The following is a 17,852-nucleotide window of genomic DNA, read 5'->3' on the forward strand; positions in this document are numbered from 1 at the left end:
ATGAGGAATTAAGACATATAGATACACATAAGCTGTTTATTCCTATCCTATATAAATAGGACACTGTCCCTAGATGGTTTCAATTTTATTAACAGGATAGGACTGAGAAACTAGTGTTTTTGTCTTTCAAGAAAATGACTATGAAGTAAGGAAATATATATTTACTACCTAAAATGTTTTCTGAATTTGATACAGTGCTGTGTGTAACCTTTACAGCAGAGCATATCGCCTCTTCAGTATCTAGGTTCTAAACAGGCTGTATGGCCCCATAATTTGGAAACAAAGTTAAAAAAAAAAACTTTTAAGAGCTCAGTGTCACCCATGGCTCTTTTCCAAATTCCATCCTGGAACTGGGTTGGTTCACAAAACTCAGAAAGTTATTTTATTTATAAATTCATTGAAGTTGCCATTTTTATCCATCATTCACTCATTTCTGTGACAAGTTCGTGAGAGGAGTGGAAAAATACAGGAAATAGCTGATTTAGAGAAATTATTAAAGAAGTTTTGTCATGAAGGGATGGAAGAAGTTATCCTGATTGGCCAGTATAAGTATTTAGTTCCTTTGGAGAGGTAACATCATGCCATTGTTATAGATTTGTTTGATTTTACTAGGTCCTGAAATTATGCGTCTCCCCTTTACTCCAACACTGCTCCTACTCAGTTTCCAAGGAGGCCAGTGAGACTAGGTGTTGGTGTGTGACAGTATTTTGGACTGCTCTGCATTGTATCTTATCAGCATAGCTCTTTGCTAATACATCTCCAGTCCCTGGTCACCTGTGAGTAAAACAATGTTATTGAACAGCCAAACACCATGAATACTTGAATGCTTCTCCTGGTTTGCTCTAAAGAACCTCCACATCAGACTGACCATGTTCCTAGGAGGGTCTGGGAAGCTAGACTGTACTAGCTCATCTCAAGCCCAAAATCTTGGGGAAACCTTCCTTTTTTAAAAAAAAAATTTAATTTTTTGGCTGCATTGGGTCTTCGTTGCTGTGCACAGGCTTTCTCTAATTGCAGCGATTGGGGGCTACTCTTCATTGCGGTGTGTGGGCTTTTCCATAACATTCTTGTTGTGGAGCATGGGCTCCAGGTGTGCGGGCTTCAGTAGTTGTGGCAGATGGGCTAGAAGTTGTGGCTTGCAGGCTCTAGAGTGCAGGCTTAGTAGTTGTGATGCATGAGCTCAGTTGCTCTGCGGCATGTGGGACCTTCCTGGACCAGGTATCGAACCTGTGTCCCCCGCATTGGCAGGCGGACTCTTAACCACTGCACCACCAGGGAAGTCCTGTGAAACCTTCTTTTTATCTTAAACATTTTTTAACTTCCATTCTGTACTATATGCATTTTAGTTTTTTTAAATTTTTAAATTTTTAAAAAATTGAAATATAGTTGATTTACAATGTTGTGTTAGTTCAGGTGTACAGCAAAGTGATTCAGTTTTATATATATACAAAACTTTTTCAGATTCTTTTCCATTATAGGTTTTTATAAGATGTTGAATATAGTTTCCCGTGCTATACAGTAGGTCCTTGTTGTTTATTTTATAGATAGTAGTGTATATCTGTTGATCCCAAACCCCTAGTTTATCACCCCCCACTCCCTTTCCCCTTTGGTAACCATAAGTTTGTTTTCTATGTGTGTGAGTCTGTTTCTGTTTTGTAAATAATTTCATTTGTATCATTTTTTTAGATTCCACATACAAGTGATAGCATATGATATTTGTCTGACTTACCTCACTTAGTATGATAATCTCTAGGTCCATCCATGTTGCCGCAAATGGCAATATTGCAATATTTCATTCTCTTTTTATGGCTGAGTAATACTCCATTGTATATATGTACCACATCTTCTTTATCCATTCATCTGTTGATGGACACTTAGGTTGCTTCTGTGTCTTGGCTGTTGTAAATGCTACTATGAACATTGGGGTGCATGTATCTTTTTGAATTAGTTTTCATCTTTTCTAGGAGTATGCCCAGGAGTGAGATTACTGAATCATATGGTAGCTCTGTTTTTAGTTTCTTAAGGAACCTCCATACTATTCTCCATAGTGGCTGCACCAATTTACATTTCCACCAACAGTGTAGGAGGGTTCCCTTTTTCTCCACGCCCTCTCCAGCATTTGTTATTTGTAGACTTTTGATGATGGCTGCATTTTTTAACTATAAAAAATGCTTATCACTGAATAGTGTCAGCCCTCCAGGAAAATGCACCATGTTTATCCTGTTGCCTTGCATACTGCTTGTGCCCCAGGGAGTGATTCTGCTTCGGTTTGAGGAACATGGATATACTGGAAAGCATACTGGGTCAGGGATGGAGATATTTTGAGTTCTTAGCCCCATCTTTGCCGTAAATTAGCTGCGTGACCTTGGGAAAATCATTTAAAGCAATCTGTTTTCATTTTCCTTTATCTTAATTCAGGGGAGGTGAGCAATAAGACCGGATAATCACAAAGTCCCTTCCTTCTGTCATTCTGAAATGACATAGAATCTGGAATGCCAGACCCATTACTCTGTAGGGCCTGAGTGGTTGCGTTTTAAACTGTAAGGTCCAGTTTGTACAACTGGCTGCCCTTACCTCTTTGCTATTCATAATCGCAGTAAATATTTTCATTATTGAATGAATAAAGAATGAGTGGGCATCTTGGCATAGCTGGTTTACACATTCCTTTTCCCCTTTTCTATCTTGAGGGAAATATGAATTAAATCCATAGCCCTCCCTTGGCAAATAAAGACATGGGCATAAGATTTCCATGAATTTAACCTGCTTTCATATTCAACAGTCTCATCTCTTCCCCTCAACTTGTGTCCTTTCTGAATGAAATCTAGTCACTTCTACAAGTAGCAGCCAAAGAAATATTCTCTTATAACCTCTACCAACAGCTAAAAAGTTATATCCCTTTTTAATAAATTTTTAAAGAGATGACAATTAGCACAGGGTGATGCTTCTAGGCTCATCCAAATTGCTATGTAAAGCATACTCCCTAAATTAACCAGATTGTATTATCCATGAGAACAAGCATCACTGTTCTTCTTAGGCTTCTTAAGCTATTTCTCCAGGCTGTACCTGATTGTGCTCTCTTGAAGCAGGACATTCTGTGCCACGTTTGAAGGCTGGATGACTAACGTAGCTAGAATTGCTGAAAGGAGGAGAGAGGAAGAGAAAGAATTGATACACTTTAAGAATAGGGAATTTCACTAGGCTCTTTGCAGTATACAGTATGGCCGATATGTGTATTACTATGTGGAAAATATTCTCTACCTTCTAGTTGGTGGGATGGTCTCCATATCATGCTTCAAGCTCCTACTAAGTGACTAAGTAAGCCTAACAGTGAACGTAGGCTGGCTGTGGCCTCTGCTCTCCCCAGCCGTCCCTGCCTGTCACTCCTCCCCGACACCTGCAACTGTATGTTGTGATGATCCGTTAACTGAATTGCAGGTGTATCTGGATTTCTGCCCTGCTTGAAAATTAGGAGTATCTCAGATCATACCTCAAGAGTGCAATGCAAAAGTCCCCTGTCTTGAGTTAAAAATATAAAAACATTTTTAAGTCACTTAATCTCTTAGTTAGCTTACAGGTACGAGTCTATGATTGTCATCTTAGTTGTTTCTGGCAAAAAAACTTACAAGGGGCAGCCAGTGACTTTTCCCCTCAGCCTCCCATCCTAACCAGCTGCTGGTGTTCTAGATCTTTGAAAGAAGCCCTGAATTCAGACACCTGATGCTGAGGCTTTTGGTTACAATACTAATATACTGAAAGTGTTTTTATGGGGTGTTAATAAGAGTTTAATGTCTTTGCCTACAGCTAGAGTTGTATTGTATTGAGATATTGAGGCAAGGCTCCTCTAATACCTGCCCTCTGCCGTATTCACAGGGCCTGTAGCCTCTTCCTGGAGCTGTGGCAGGGGAGGAGGAAAGAATGCCTCTCTGGTGTAGGGGAGGGGGAAAGTTACAAGGCTTGTGCAATAGCATGTTTCCCTGGTGTCTGGCTTTAGACTCAGGACAGGGACATTAACACATAGAGTAGGGATTGGCTACATACACTTACACCATTGAAGGACCCTGACCTGGCTGATGTTTGGTTTGCTTGGAGATGCAGCATTGTAGCAAGACCACCACCTTTAAAGCCAGATCAACCCAAACTTGAATCCCGGCATTAGTCATTACTCTTCTGTGTGACTTTGGGCAAATTATTTAACCTCTTGGAATCTCAATTTTCTCATCTAACAGGCATAAAATACCTATATTGAAGGGTAGTTAAAAGTTTAAGCAATAGGAAGCAAAATAGAACAGCCACTTTGGGAGACAGTTTGGCAGGATCTTAAAAAGCTAAACATAATCTTACCACATGATCCAGAAGCCCTGCTCCTAGGTATTTGCCTAAATAGTTGAAAACTTATGTCCACACAGAAACCTGCACACAAATGCTTAGAGTAGCTTTATTCATATTTGCCAAAATTGGAAGCAACCCAGATGCCCTTTGATAATTGAAAAGGATAAACTGTGGTACATCCATGTGACGGAATATTATTCAGCAATAAAACAAAATGAACTATCAAATCATGAAAAGACATGGAGAAAGCTTAAATGCATATTGCTAAGTGGAGGAAGCCAGTCTGAAAAGGATATACACTGTATAATTCCAACTATGTGACATACTGGAAAAGGCAAAACTTTAGAGACCATTAAAGATCGGTGGTTGCCAGGGGTTTGGGCTGAGGGGCTGAGGGATGAATACATGAAGCCCAGGGGATTTTCAGAACAGTGAAACTATCTGTATGCTTTAACGGTGGACACATGGCATATATGTTTATCAAAAGCCTTGGAATGTACAATACAAAGCCTGAACCCTAGTGTAAACTATGGACTTAAAAGGTTTTTTTAAAAAAGGCACAAGGCATTGTATGTAAACTAACAACCTACTAATTAGTACATACTAGACTCTATAAAGATTTTATTATTTTTATTCTTACTCTAAGTTCCAATAATGTCATTTAGACATAGTTTCTGTTTGTGTTAGATGTATCAGTTTTAATTAAAAGTGATATTATTTAAAAATCTAGCTGTTTACCAAATGAGAATTAGCTGTCCTTTATAACCATTTCCTCCTCCACTGTCTATCCTATGCAAACTTAATAACTCGTTGCCAAATCCAAGGAAAGCAACCTCTGGCTCGGGCATGAGTTTTATTTCAGTCCATGATTTACAGTTGGTGTAAAATTTGGGTCTGGAGTTGGTTAGTTATAATGCAATTGCAATACAAGGCATCTTGAGTTGATTTTTGCCATATCCTGTATTGTTATGTAAAATGCTAACTTCATCAGGAATTGTTTCAATACAATATCCTTACTTGTCCTAGATGCAGTTTCTCCTCTTTTGTGTAAGTTTTTTTGTATGGTTCAAATTAGTGTGGGAAGAATAGGCAGGAAATATAAATTTAAATGACACATGTTAAATCATAAAAGAATTACATCATGAAGCATTAAAATGGTGCACAGAGAACTTTGCCAACATCTGATAGAGCAGCGAGGATTGTATAATTAAGTAAGAACTAACACCTATTCTCTAACTGGAAATCGAGTGTGTTGGAATCCCTTTCCTTTTTTCACTAGATGCTAGGAGTCCAACCATGCAAAAATGTCCAAATTGGCCAAATCCCACAGAACTCGAATCCAGCGCGACCCTGCAGAAGTTGTCAAGCATATGCAATAAATAGTCTTTGGGCTCTTACAAAACACTGAAAATTAAATGTGACTTTTATGTCCTTATCCTCTACCTCTTGCTGGGCAGCTTTTCTTGGCTCATTTCAGGGACATGGAATTACAAGCAATTAGGGGAAGTTGGGAGAGATACTTCTCTCTTTCCTTTTCTTTTCTTTTTCCTCCATGTATCTGCCTAAATACCTCCTCTCACATTCGCGTTATCCACTCCTGTTAGAGAAATCTGAAAGACCAGTTTCACTGGTTTCTTTTGTTCCATCCCTGTAACTGTTTTAGGTTGAGGTCTCTGGCTCATGTACTGGGGCCTGTATGACAGAGTATCTCAAAGCCAAGGGGACCTCAGTGGTACAAATGCCAGCAACAAGGGGCACTTGCTGGCATGGTGTGGGCTTGGCCTGGGTTCTGTGGATATTGGGGAACCACTGGCCTGAGGAAGGGCATGGAGCTGAGCCAGGGAAGGGGTCAGAATGAGCTTCGAGCTCCCCGAGAAAGGGGAAGAACACATGCTTGAAAAAAAAGATGATTCTGGGGAATCTGAGAGCAGGTTGGAGTCCAGGGCAAGCCAGAACCACCTTTTACCCTACCTGCTGAAGGTGTCACAGAGAAGAAGTTGACCTGGAGCCAGAGAATATTTCCTGCAGACCAAATGCTCAAATTGAGGGACGTAGACAGGGGGAAGCAAGGGCAGTAGTCAAGTTGGCTGTCAGAGCCTGCTGCTCATGCAAGGTTTCTCCACTGCCTGCCGATTCTCTGCTGGGGCAATGCCAGCCACAAAGTACAGACCATACTTTGGTGCTGGCTGTAGACATATTGTTTTCCCATAGCTACTGTCATTCAAACAGGATCTGGTTTCCTAGGGTGAGCAGATTTTCCCACTGAACACATACTGTCTGCTCTGAGCAAGGCCAGGAAATCCTCTGAGGAACTGGAATGGCATCCCCGTTCTGAAATAAGCAGTTGAGGGGTCGAGGGAGGAGAGGAGCTGACTTCACCTTCTGTTTATATATAAAGTTTTGAATGAAATGGGAAGAACGCACACTCCCCCCAAAGTAAACACGATTCAAGTGGGGTGACCCAGTAGGACTGCAGTTTGACTGCAGTTTAACTTGTTTGAAGGATCTAAGTATTTACTCTTATCACGAATCCTAGAATCACACGCAGGCAGCAATGACGGAGGCTCTGAAAGTAAACACCTGCCGCTGGAGATATTAGACAGGTGTTGCGACTAGTACAGCTTCTGCTGTGACACCCTAGAAACTTTTAAATATATAGAGGAAATGAGCCTGAAACAAGGACCTGGCAACCGGGAGCCCTGGCCTCTCCAGCTCAGCCTGCCTCTGACGCTCTGAGCCTCCAGGCCTCTTTTGTCCAGTGAGAATGCGGGCAAAGCATCTCAGAAGACAAGTCTTTTTTATAACTTGAAACGTGGCAGAACCAACAGCGATCAGCCACATAAATTGTGAAACCTAAGTTCGTGATTCCCTTCATTCTATCATAGTATATATACACACAACTTTCTTGAAAATAGACCATCAAAACTTAACATTACTGTATCTGATATCTGTGCCCCTACATTTTGTTCAAATTATGCTAGTAATTAAAACGTTTGGTCTATCAGAGATTCTCTACAGAGGTTGGCCTCACCCCCTTGGGTGCTTCTAGAATCCTGTGGGAGTATTTTTAGATGTCACAGTGGTTAGGGGTGGGGTGCTAGTGACATTTGATGGGCAGAGCTGCTATATAAGACTCTGGAGAGTTCTGCAAAGAGAAGAATTGTCCCACAACCTGCATGGTTTCCATATGTTCTGTCAGATATTCTAAGAATCCAACTTTGTTTTACAAATAAATGTATACACTGAATTTTCCAGGAATAGGTATAAAAAGAGGTAAGATCGTACTCTCTTTTGCTCAGAACTTTATGGAGTTATTCATCATTTCAGAAAAATCAGATCACCAATAGCAAACACTAAAGATGTTTGAGTCACCAAAACAACACACCTGTAAAGTCTGCATTGTAGCTGTCACATTCATGGTGATTCTATAGGTGCGTGAATCTGAGGCTTCATTGCACTTTAGAGCAGTCATACAGAGTATTTATATATTGAAATACATATTATTTTATAGAAGTTATTTTCTTTTCATTTCTCCTGTGTATTACAATTTGCACATTAATTTAAAAATATGTGTATAGGTAGGTTATATTATTTTATACTGGATTAGTAAATACAGTACTCTAAAATGTTATAAAAATGCATTGTAACTGATTGGATTGAAAACCACTGGGCCATAGGATTGTAAGGTCCCTTTTAGCTTTAAACTTCTGTTAACCTATCAGATTATTTGGCCTTCATTTTTACAGGTGAGTAAACTGAAGCCCACTAAGTCTTTCATGCATTGCAGTCAACAAATATCTATTGACTACCTCCTAGAGGTGTGGGTACAGAGCTGGGTGCTACGGACAAAAACGTGATCCCTGTCTTTGAGGAGCCTTCAGCTTGGCAGCCAAGATGAGATATATGCCAAGAAATAAAAAATAGAAAATCCCAGAGCTGGCTAGTAGCTCAGCTGCATCTAGAACCCACCATTGCTTTGAAGACTGGTTCGTTTTCTGTGCCTGGTGCTCCAGGGGCCTGAGGTGGGAGCCTGGTATTCTGAGGCCAGGAATGTTTCTGGCTGTGATCATTGGAGGGGGGGTGGGCTGGGAGGAGTATACCACCAGCCAAAAGAACATGATTTTAGTTTACTTTCTACTTTTTTTCCCCCAGAGTAACAAAAGCCTAGGAGTGGCTAGTTAGCTTCCCACTGGTATCACTGCTCACTCATGTGAAGGGTAAGGACTGACCATGAGGATGGCAGTGGTGAGAGGGAAAAGAGTACAGAAAGCTGGTTCCACAGCCGTGTCATCTAATGGAAATATCAAAATAATGCAAGCCACAATGTGAACCACATATGTAATTTACATTTTCTAGTAGTTACATTTTTTTTTTTTTTTTTTTTTGGCTGTACGCGGGCCTCTCACTGCTGTGGCCTCTCCCGTTGCGGAGCACAGGCTCCGGACACACAGGCTCCGCGGCCATGGCTCGCGGGCCCAGCCGCTCCGCGGCATGTGGGATCTTCCGGGATCGGGGCACGAACCCGTGTCCCCTGCATCGGCAGGCGGACTCTCAACCACTGCGCCACCAGGGAAGCCCTCTAGTAGTTACATTTTAAAAAGTAGAAAGAACATGTGAAATTAGTCTGAATGATTTAAGCCAATATATCCAAAGTACTATTATCATTTCAACATGAAAGGAATAGCAAACAATTATTAATGAGGTATTTTACACTTTTTTCCACACTAAGTCTTCACATCTGGTGTGAACTTCACACTTACAACACACTTCGATTTGTATGGGGCTCATTGTAAGTGCTCAACAGTCACATGTGGCTAGTGGCTAGCATATTGGACAGTACAACTCTAGTGAAATAGCTTTCGGCCCTTTTTCTGCCTCCACCCAGTTCCCCTATCTAGGCACTCCCATTGGAACCTCTCTCATTACATGCAGTGACTCCTAATCTAGAGGACACCCCCATCCCTGTGAAATGACAATGGATGGAGAATGGGGGTAGAGGAGGTGGCTTACCATTACCCACCCACTCTCTGAACAAGAGTGAAAGGCTTTGAAAATACAGGAGGTTCCCACTGAGTGTTACTTGCACAGTTTAGTGTTCTGGAGTGACGGCTCCAGAAGGGAGGACTGATCTGGAATGAGAGATCTGAATTTGGAGAAGTGGTTGAGTGGCCAAGAAGTGGCCAGGAATTCGAGGGATCAGTACTATAGAATGTTACAATAGAATTCCACAAATTTATTATTTTTTTAAGTAATTCCTTTTTCTTCTCATTCTGTCTTCATCTTTTCATTTAGCTCCTTTATGGAAAGCACATACAAAGGGTATTGGTCCAGATGATTTCCCAAGGATGTTCCCTGTCCATGTTACTGTCTCCTAGTTTGGAAGGCAGTCCATCAGAACCTTGGACCTGGTCCTTCAAGGGGCTGCAGCTTCTGGCCAGGTCTCCCTGACAGTGGCGCTGAGGTATTTGAAATGTGTTTTCAAAATGCCTGGGAGCCAAAGCAATCTACAGATTCATTGCAATCCCTATCAAACTACCAATGGCATTTTTCACAGAACTTGAACAAAAAATTTCACAATTTGTATGGAAACACAAAAGACCCCGAATAGCCAAAGCAGTATTGAGAAAGAAAAACAGAGCTGGAGGAATCAGACTCCCTGACTTCAGACTACTACAAAGCTACAGTAATCAAGACAGTATGGTACTGGCATAAAAACAGAAATATAGATCAATGGAACAGGATAGAAAGCCCAGAGATAAACCCATGCACATATGGTCACCTTATTTTTGATAAAAGAGGCAAGAATACACAATGGAGAAAAGACAGCCTCTTCAATAAGTGGTGCTGGGAAAACTGGACAGCTACATGTAAAAGAATGAAATTAGAACACTCCCTAACACCATACACAAAAATAAACTCAAAATGGATTAAAGACCTAAATATAAGGCCAGACACTATAAAACTCTTCGAGGAAAACATAGGCAGAACACTCTATGACATAAATCACAGCAAGATCCTTTATGACCCACCTCCTAGAGAAATGGAAATAAAAACAAAAATGAACAAATGGGACCTAATGAAACTTAAAAGCTTTTGCACAGCAAAGGAAACCATAAACAAGAAGAAAAGACAACCCTCAGAATGGGAGAAAATATTTGCAAATGAAGCAACTGACAAAGGATTAATCTCCAAAATTTACAAGGAGCTCATGCAGCTCAGTATTAAAAAAACAAACAACCCAATCAAAAAATGGGCAGAAGACCTAAACAGACATTTCTCCAAAGAAGATATACAGATTGCCAACAAACACATGAAAAGATGCTGAAAATCACTAATCATTAGAGAAATGCAAATCAAAACTACAATGAGCTATCACCTCACACCAGTCAGAATGGCCATCATCAAAAAATCTACAAACAGGGCTTCCCTGGTGGCGCAGTGGTTGAGAGTCCACCTGCCGATGTAGGGGACACGGGTTCGTGCCCGGTCCGGGAAGATCCCACATGCTGCAGAGCAGCTGGGCCCGTGAGCCATGGCCGCTGAGCCTGCGCGTCCCTCCGCAACAGGAGAGGCCACAACAATGAGAGGCCCGCGTACTGCAAAAAACAAAACAAAACAAAACAAAACACTGAAAGGTGGCCCGGCCCCAGAGTAGCTGTGCCATACAAGGTCAGTCGTATCATGTGGTGCAGCCAAGTAATGTGCCTTCCAGCTTCAATGCTGTGACCTGGAGACAGTGCTGGAGAAGGTCTGCAGCAAGATGGAGCAATGTACCAATTCATTATGTTGGCATTTCTAGCCACAAAATAAGGCCTTGACCCTTAATTAGGGTTGTGACAGATAAAAGTATATTCCCAGTGGACTCCTGTTATTCACGCGAGCAGGCCTGTTACCCCTACCTGGTTTGGCCCTGTCCGTGTATGAGGGCTTGCTCTGTGTGTGCGCTCTTGGCAGCTTTGTAAAGGATTCAGAAGGAATAAACACAGGGCCTGCTTCCTGCCCTTTGTCCAGAAAAGAAGACTCATTCATACATACGGTCCAAGCCAGCAAACTTTGGTGGTTCAAGAGCAGGAAAATAGCTAATCAGGGGGTGGGGTGTCTAGAAACCAGTACATGTGAGGAAAATACAGCTAATGAGAGATCTAGAATCCAGTCAAGTGAGGAACCAGGGGTAGTTACTCTGGAAGAGGGAGACTAAAGCCATGAACATCATCATCTCAGATGTTTGAAGAGGTGGTGAATAAAGTGTGTGGTGGTTAAAAGCCAGATTGCCTGAGTTCAGATCTGGTTAAGGCACTTACAACCTTTGTGACCTTGGACAAGTAACTTCACCTCTCTGTGCCTCAGTTTCCTCATTTAAGAAAGTGAGGATAATATGATACTGAGTTGGCCAAAAACTTCGTTCGGGTTTTTCTGTAACATCTTACGGAAAAACCCAAACAAACTTTTTGGCCAACCCAATACCTATCTCATAGGGCTGTTGTGCGAATTGAGCAGGTTAATACATGGTGAGCAGCTGTAACAATGCCTGACAAGTTGAGCCCTATATAAGTATTTGCTACTATACATAAGAAGGTAGGGAGCAGATAGTGGGTTGTACCAGATAACCAAAGTAGAATCAGGGATGGAAAATCTACTGTAATATATAAATTAACTTCTTTTATTATTAGAGTTACCCAGTCAAGGACTTTGAAAAATAATGAGCAAAGACAATGCTAGAGTTTGAATGGATTTATTCTCCAACCCAGAGCCCTTTGAGTTCTGCATATCTAGTCATCTTGACGTTTCTACTTGGATATCTTCCAGGCATCTCACCTTTAACATGTTTAAAACTCACCTCTGGATCCTGTTTCCACATGCGCCTCCCTCAGCCTTCTCCATTTCAGTGCCAGCAGTGGCAATACCAGCCACCCAGTCACCCAAGATAGAAACTTGACAGTCATCTTTGATGCCTCCCTCTACTTTGTCCCCAGATTTAATCAATCACCCAAAGATGTCCATTCTACCTCTTCAATATCTTTGGAGCCCATCTACTTTTCTCCATAGCCACTGCCTCTATTCTAGTCCAAAGAATCATCATCTCTCCCTTGCAGTAACTTTCTAACTGGCCTTCTTGTCTTACCTGTGCCCCAAGGCCAGAAAGCCTACAGGGAACCTTGGTGCAGAAAAGTACACTGCCCATAGGAGGAGATGCAGCCCTGGGCCAGGCCTTTGTGAGCAGACTGCAGCCAGATTTCACCCCTCCCTTGTCTACTTAGCTGGCACCCTTGTGCTTCAACACCTCAACCATGTGCAGTGGCCCTTCCTTCTAGTTGAGTCTTCCAACAGCAGTTGGAGTGATTTTATTAAAATGTAAATTGGATCCTGCCACACTTCTCTCCAGTATCACCCCATCCCCAGTCATTCATGGCTTTCTGTTGCCCTTGAGCTCTGAATCAGATCTGAGATTCATCCTGTCATCTGCAGTGAAATATTAATATCCATCGTATTAATAGACATTAATCAGGTAGGAGATCTTGCTGTAAAAGCTAGCTCTGGGGTGGATTGTGGAACATAAGCCCTTAAAGAGAATGGAGAGATACTCCGCCTAGTGCAGAGGCCATAGACTGAACACTTAGGGGCTGTAGCCAGCCTGCAGACACATTTTGTTTGGCTCACACAACGTTAAACAATTTTTTTAAATTAGTTGACACTATTTCAAATTGAGATTTCACTTGAAGTATAGATTCTTGGCTTCTCCTGAAAGATTAGAAGATGCGGAGATGATGGACCCTCCTCCTCTCAGGGTGACAGTCGGCTGGTGTTGAGCAGCAGCTGCTCCCTCCAGCTGGGGCATGCGCACTCTGGTTCTCCCCAGCTCCCACGGCTCCATAGTTCATACTTTATTTCATGCATGCTATCTGTCAGGCCCTGGTAGACATCTGCCTTGGCAGCCTCTAAGCTCGCACAACCCCTTCGCTTTATGCGGGGGGAAGCTGAGGCTAGACGAGTGGCACGTCGGTCTCCAGATCTTGTACTGGATCATGAACCATCTCATGGCTTCTGCTCTCTCTGCTGAATCACAGCTGCCTCTCAGTTACTGACGGAAGGAAAACACACCGTACAACTTGGTTAATTATTCTTCCTGCTGTGATTGCTAGACGACACGCCCTTTAGTTATCTTGCTTATATATCAGTGACCACATGAAAATTAGAACATTTGGTCTAGAGGATTGAGATGACGTTCTGTGAATATCACCGACTCGGCATGAGAGTCTAGCCCAAATAGGAGAAAAGGAGAAATGGGGAGGATTGGAAATGACAGGAAAAATAAAACCTGGACATCTTTTGCGAAGGGCACAGTCTCTTCCTTGTGGTATTACAGAAAGGGGGGAGCCAGCTGGGTTGTCACCTTTTCAGGGATGTAGACATCGAGATGCAGATGGCAATGAGTCAGGGGCGGGGAAAAGACTGGAGAGCAAATCTTAGCCTCAGGGCCCCATACCACGCTGTCACACCCTGAGAATGATCATGGACAGATCCATCACTGCAAAAAAGGGAAATTTGCATTTTACCGTGGCAAACAATGACTTTGGTCAATCAAGAGGAATGGGAATGAAACACAGCCCTAGAGCCTTGAGTCAGATGGAAATTGTCTTCCTGTGTTCAAGAGAAGGCAACCAAATCATGCCGTAGGGAAATTAGCTGCCAGGTCCTCCTGGATACCGCATCCTCTTTGTACCACACTGAGTCAATGCCATGAAGCCGAGAGACTGCTCCAAGTCATGAACGACTCAAGACTCCATCCTCATGGCAACTCTGGGCTCCTTCTTCTTAAGCTGTAGAAAGGCAGGCTGTTTATGAGGAGAGAAAGGAGTTACAAGATGGGTTCCCAAAGGCAAGGCATGGGAAGGAGTTGGTGTTACACGAATTCCCCTTGGGGTCTGTGTCTCTATTGTATTATTCTCTTTTTGTTTTGCTTTGGAGTCTAAAAATGTTTAATGATACCTAGTGTCATTAAATAGTACTTTAAAAAATCTGTATTCAAATGTATCTAAGAACTTCTGCATATATTAACACTCTCATGATTAAGCCAATGTAATTAGAATATTTTATCAGTAAGAAAATTTTCCTTTAGACATAGATGTAGAAATCAAATTCTCTCAAATCTCTGACTCATTGCGCAACAATGGAAATCAGATTTATGATTTCATAGATTGTCTCTCCTTACAACAGCAGACTAATGAACACGGTGATATATGCAAATGAAATGTACTCATTGAAGAATAGGCTCACATTGTTGATTTCATTTCTAGAATCCCCTTTTATCTGTTTTCCCCCCTTAAAGAATATACTAAAAGAGTGAGTAATGGATCAATAACTGTCATCATCCCCCTCTAGTCCCTCCCCTTAGACAAAAGTAATTTTCAAAATTCAGACTAAAATTACTTCTACTAATGGTGTATCTCATAATTGGTTGGATCAACAGGAATATTCAATAGAAAGCTTTTTTCCATTTCTTTTAAGAGTTTTCTGCCACCAGGTTCTTTCAGCTAAAGAATATTCGTTTGTTATAATACCTCTTCAGTTCAGGCATTTCCTTTGTTCATCTGAAGTGTGAATCCATTGCTATTCTCGACTTTGTCTGACTTTGTCTTTTTAAAAGCGAGGCCTTTTTCCTTGCCTGTGGTTCATGCAGAAGTGGAGACATGATTGTGTTGAAAGTGCAGGGAGAGTCTAGAAGTAGGTAATGGAGGTGGGTGTGGAGTGGGGAATTGTTCAGAAGGGAAAGAAGTAGGGTTGTTGGAATGGAGTGGTGCAAGGAGACTGAGCTGTAAGGGAGTCCCAGCATAAAAACCCAGCTGCTCAAGTCTGGGAAATTATCAACAGCAGAGAGTCCGTAGTCAAAGCAGCTTGGGCGCAACTGCTCTCGGCAGTAAAATGCTGAGTTGTGGAGAACAGTGACTCACGCTGACAAAATAATGAAATCGATGGCTTTTCCCCAGTGAATGGAAATTTGCTTTTTTCCATGTTCCAAAACACTGGCTCCAGTTTGGTGCATGTTGTGTTTTCATTTGTAATATTATGCATTGATGGTTCCTGAAAACTCTCCTGGAGTCTGCGAGTTTTGATTCAGGCTCTATGGCGGCCTTGTCCTCACCTCTAGCCGCTGTTATGACACACCCCAGCTCTCATTTTCAGTGTCTCGGCATACTTTCCAAGGCTTCCAGTAATTGATTGTGCAAAACACAAAACCAAAAGCAGATGGGACATGTGTAGATAAGCTGTTTTGTTTTCCATCCCTGTAATTTCCTAGGTTTGATAGCACTTCAATTTTCTGACCATAAAAACTACTTCTGTGCTCTTTGGAACACACATACACACACAACGCTGCCAGTAAGTAGTCTAAAAGAATATTACAAAAAAAAAAAAAAAAAGAAAAAAAAAAGAATATTACATATGTCTTTCTGTTGTTTTTATTGTTGTTTCTTTCTTTCTTTTTTAAAGAAGTACCTTGCTTCTAGAGAAGGAAATTCAAAAAAAACTACTTTGAGTGTGTTTGTTAGAGTTCAGTTTACTTAATGGAACTACTGTGTTAACACAGAAGAATATTTTAGAATGACATATCATAGCTGAAGCTAAAACCTAGGCTTCTGCTGAGCAGTATTCATTTACCAAACTTTTAGATGCCGGTCCTGGGGTCTGCATCTCCTGTACTGGAGGGAAATGGCTCTTCTGTCCCCAGAATGTGACTGGGCAGCAGGAGGTAAAAGCTGCCACTAGACAAAGCAGAGCATGTTGTGGGGAGAGAGCACGTTAAAGTAGGTGTCCCTCTGGACCCATCCATCTTTTTGTCAATTAAATGCTCACTTTTTCTTTTCAGTGAGATAGACATTACAGGCGTGAATTTACAAGGGATTTAAGTCCATCATGAACATAAGTTTTTGTTGTTGGTATTATTTATTAAAGTGCACCTACCCCTAAATTTCAGTCTGTAAAGTGAATAAATTCTTCTCTTCAGACAACCTCCTTACACATTGGCTCCAGGCTCAACCATTTAGTAGGTATCTCTGGGTATCTGCACAGTTTGGGAACTACATTAAACCAGCACAGTAATCCTCTATCTCTCTTAAGGGATTTGTTGACACTCATCTAATCAGACAGAGAAAAGAGAGTGTAGAGAAACTCACAGGAAGAGCACAGACTCTGGGGCCAGACAGACCTGAGTTTGAAACCAGACTGTCACTTCTCCGGCTGAGTGATTTGAGCCAAGTCCTTCATCTTCTCCTAATACTAATGCCCTCTTTACAAAAAGGATATGATGATAATACCTATCTCATGGTGATGGCTTTAAGAGTAAAAGTGTTTCCTTTGTCTTCCCTTCTTGTTTCAGAATGACACAGGATGGAACACACTTAAATGAGAACTCTCTGAAACCAAACAGGGCTGTGTTTGAGACTATTTATAAGCATGGAGCAGGGCATTTGTCATATTAGTAATACAGTGAGAAGGAAATGACTTATATTGCTTGTCTTCTCTGTTATCCATCCAGTAGCTAGGCAGGGAAACGTAGGGGCTGGTTAAGGAACAGCAGCAGGAGGCCAAGAAAGCCCCTTCCGTGTGCTCTTTCTCAGCCCCTCCCTGGTGGTCAGAGGGCCACCGCACCAAGGACGGGTCAACAGGATGTCCCATGCACGACCTTTCAGGCCCTTCACTGCACAGACCCCACCCACACAGGAGGGCGGGCATGGGAGCCATCCCACATGTCGCCTCTCTCCCTCCTCCTCATATCTGCCTGATGGAATTGTTTTTCCCATGAGTAAAAGTACAGTTCCTTTTAAATGAACAGAAAGTGAGGCGAGTACATCCCGAGAATCCGACAAGTATTTACGGAGCACTGTGCTTTTATTTTCTGTTTGGCCTGCAGAGTGCATAAATGGAAGGGCTAAACCGTCTTCAGGAAAATCTGAAAGCCAGGAACTTACTAACAGGCTTGACACCTGTCTCCGTGAGGAACTTCTGAAGCCAGAGATAGTCTCTGTAACCAAAGTCCATCTGTTGCACAGATTTTTTAATTCAGATATTCTTCCTTCTCGAGCCAAGGCTGAGAAAGCAGCCAGTTTTGTGGAAAGATCTCTTTAATAAGAAATGAATAAAACTATCAGTGCTAAATAAAATAGACCACTGTGAAACTTGGGTTAAATCCCACAGGGAAGAGTATGTGAGATTAACTGCATTATATAACAAGACTTCCTTTAATAGCTGGCATGGTTCTTTTTGTTGTTCCAGAAGGGAGAGGCAGCCAAGGCCGGGGCCAGAGCACATGATATTATTTTAAAGTACTGCAGTCTCTGGAATGTTTCCTCAGAGAGATGTCAGGAATCAGAGTTGTACTATGATTTTTGGTTGCTTCAAATGTTTAACACTTTTTACATTTTCAAAGCTACATCCTCTGCTTCTAGCAGCCTAGGGTGTGTTTCTGTTGCTTTTGAAAGATCATTTTCAAACAGGAAGTTTTAAAATTATGCAAAAGGAGGTTTTAG

General features: G+C 41.8%; 1 protein-coding gene across 7 annotated transcripts in view; it reads left to right on the forward strand.

Annotated features, from left to right (window-relative positions):
• Positions 1 to 17,852, forward strand: part of CRADD (CARD and death domain containing adaptor protein) — a 274,839-nt gene that overhangs the window by 229,502 nt on the left and 27,485 nt on the right. The window contains exon 2 of one of the 7 annotated variants that reach the window (XR_014295241.1): positions 9,622 to 9,790. The exons of the other annotated variants lie outside the window; for them this stretch is intronic. The gene's annotated coding sequence lies outside the window, so the exon portion shown is untranslated. The remainder of the gene's footprint in view (positions 1 to 9,621; positions 9,791 to 17,852) is intronic. 7 annotated transcript variants of the gene reach the window in all.

This window comes from Mesoplodon mirus, assembly GCF_964341445.2.
Source record: "Mesoplodon mirus genome assembly, chromosome: 11".
In the NCBI taxonomy this organism is placed as follows: Eukaryota; Metazoa; Chordata; class Mammalia; order Artiodactyla; family Ziphiidae; genus Mesoplodon; species Mesoplodon mirus.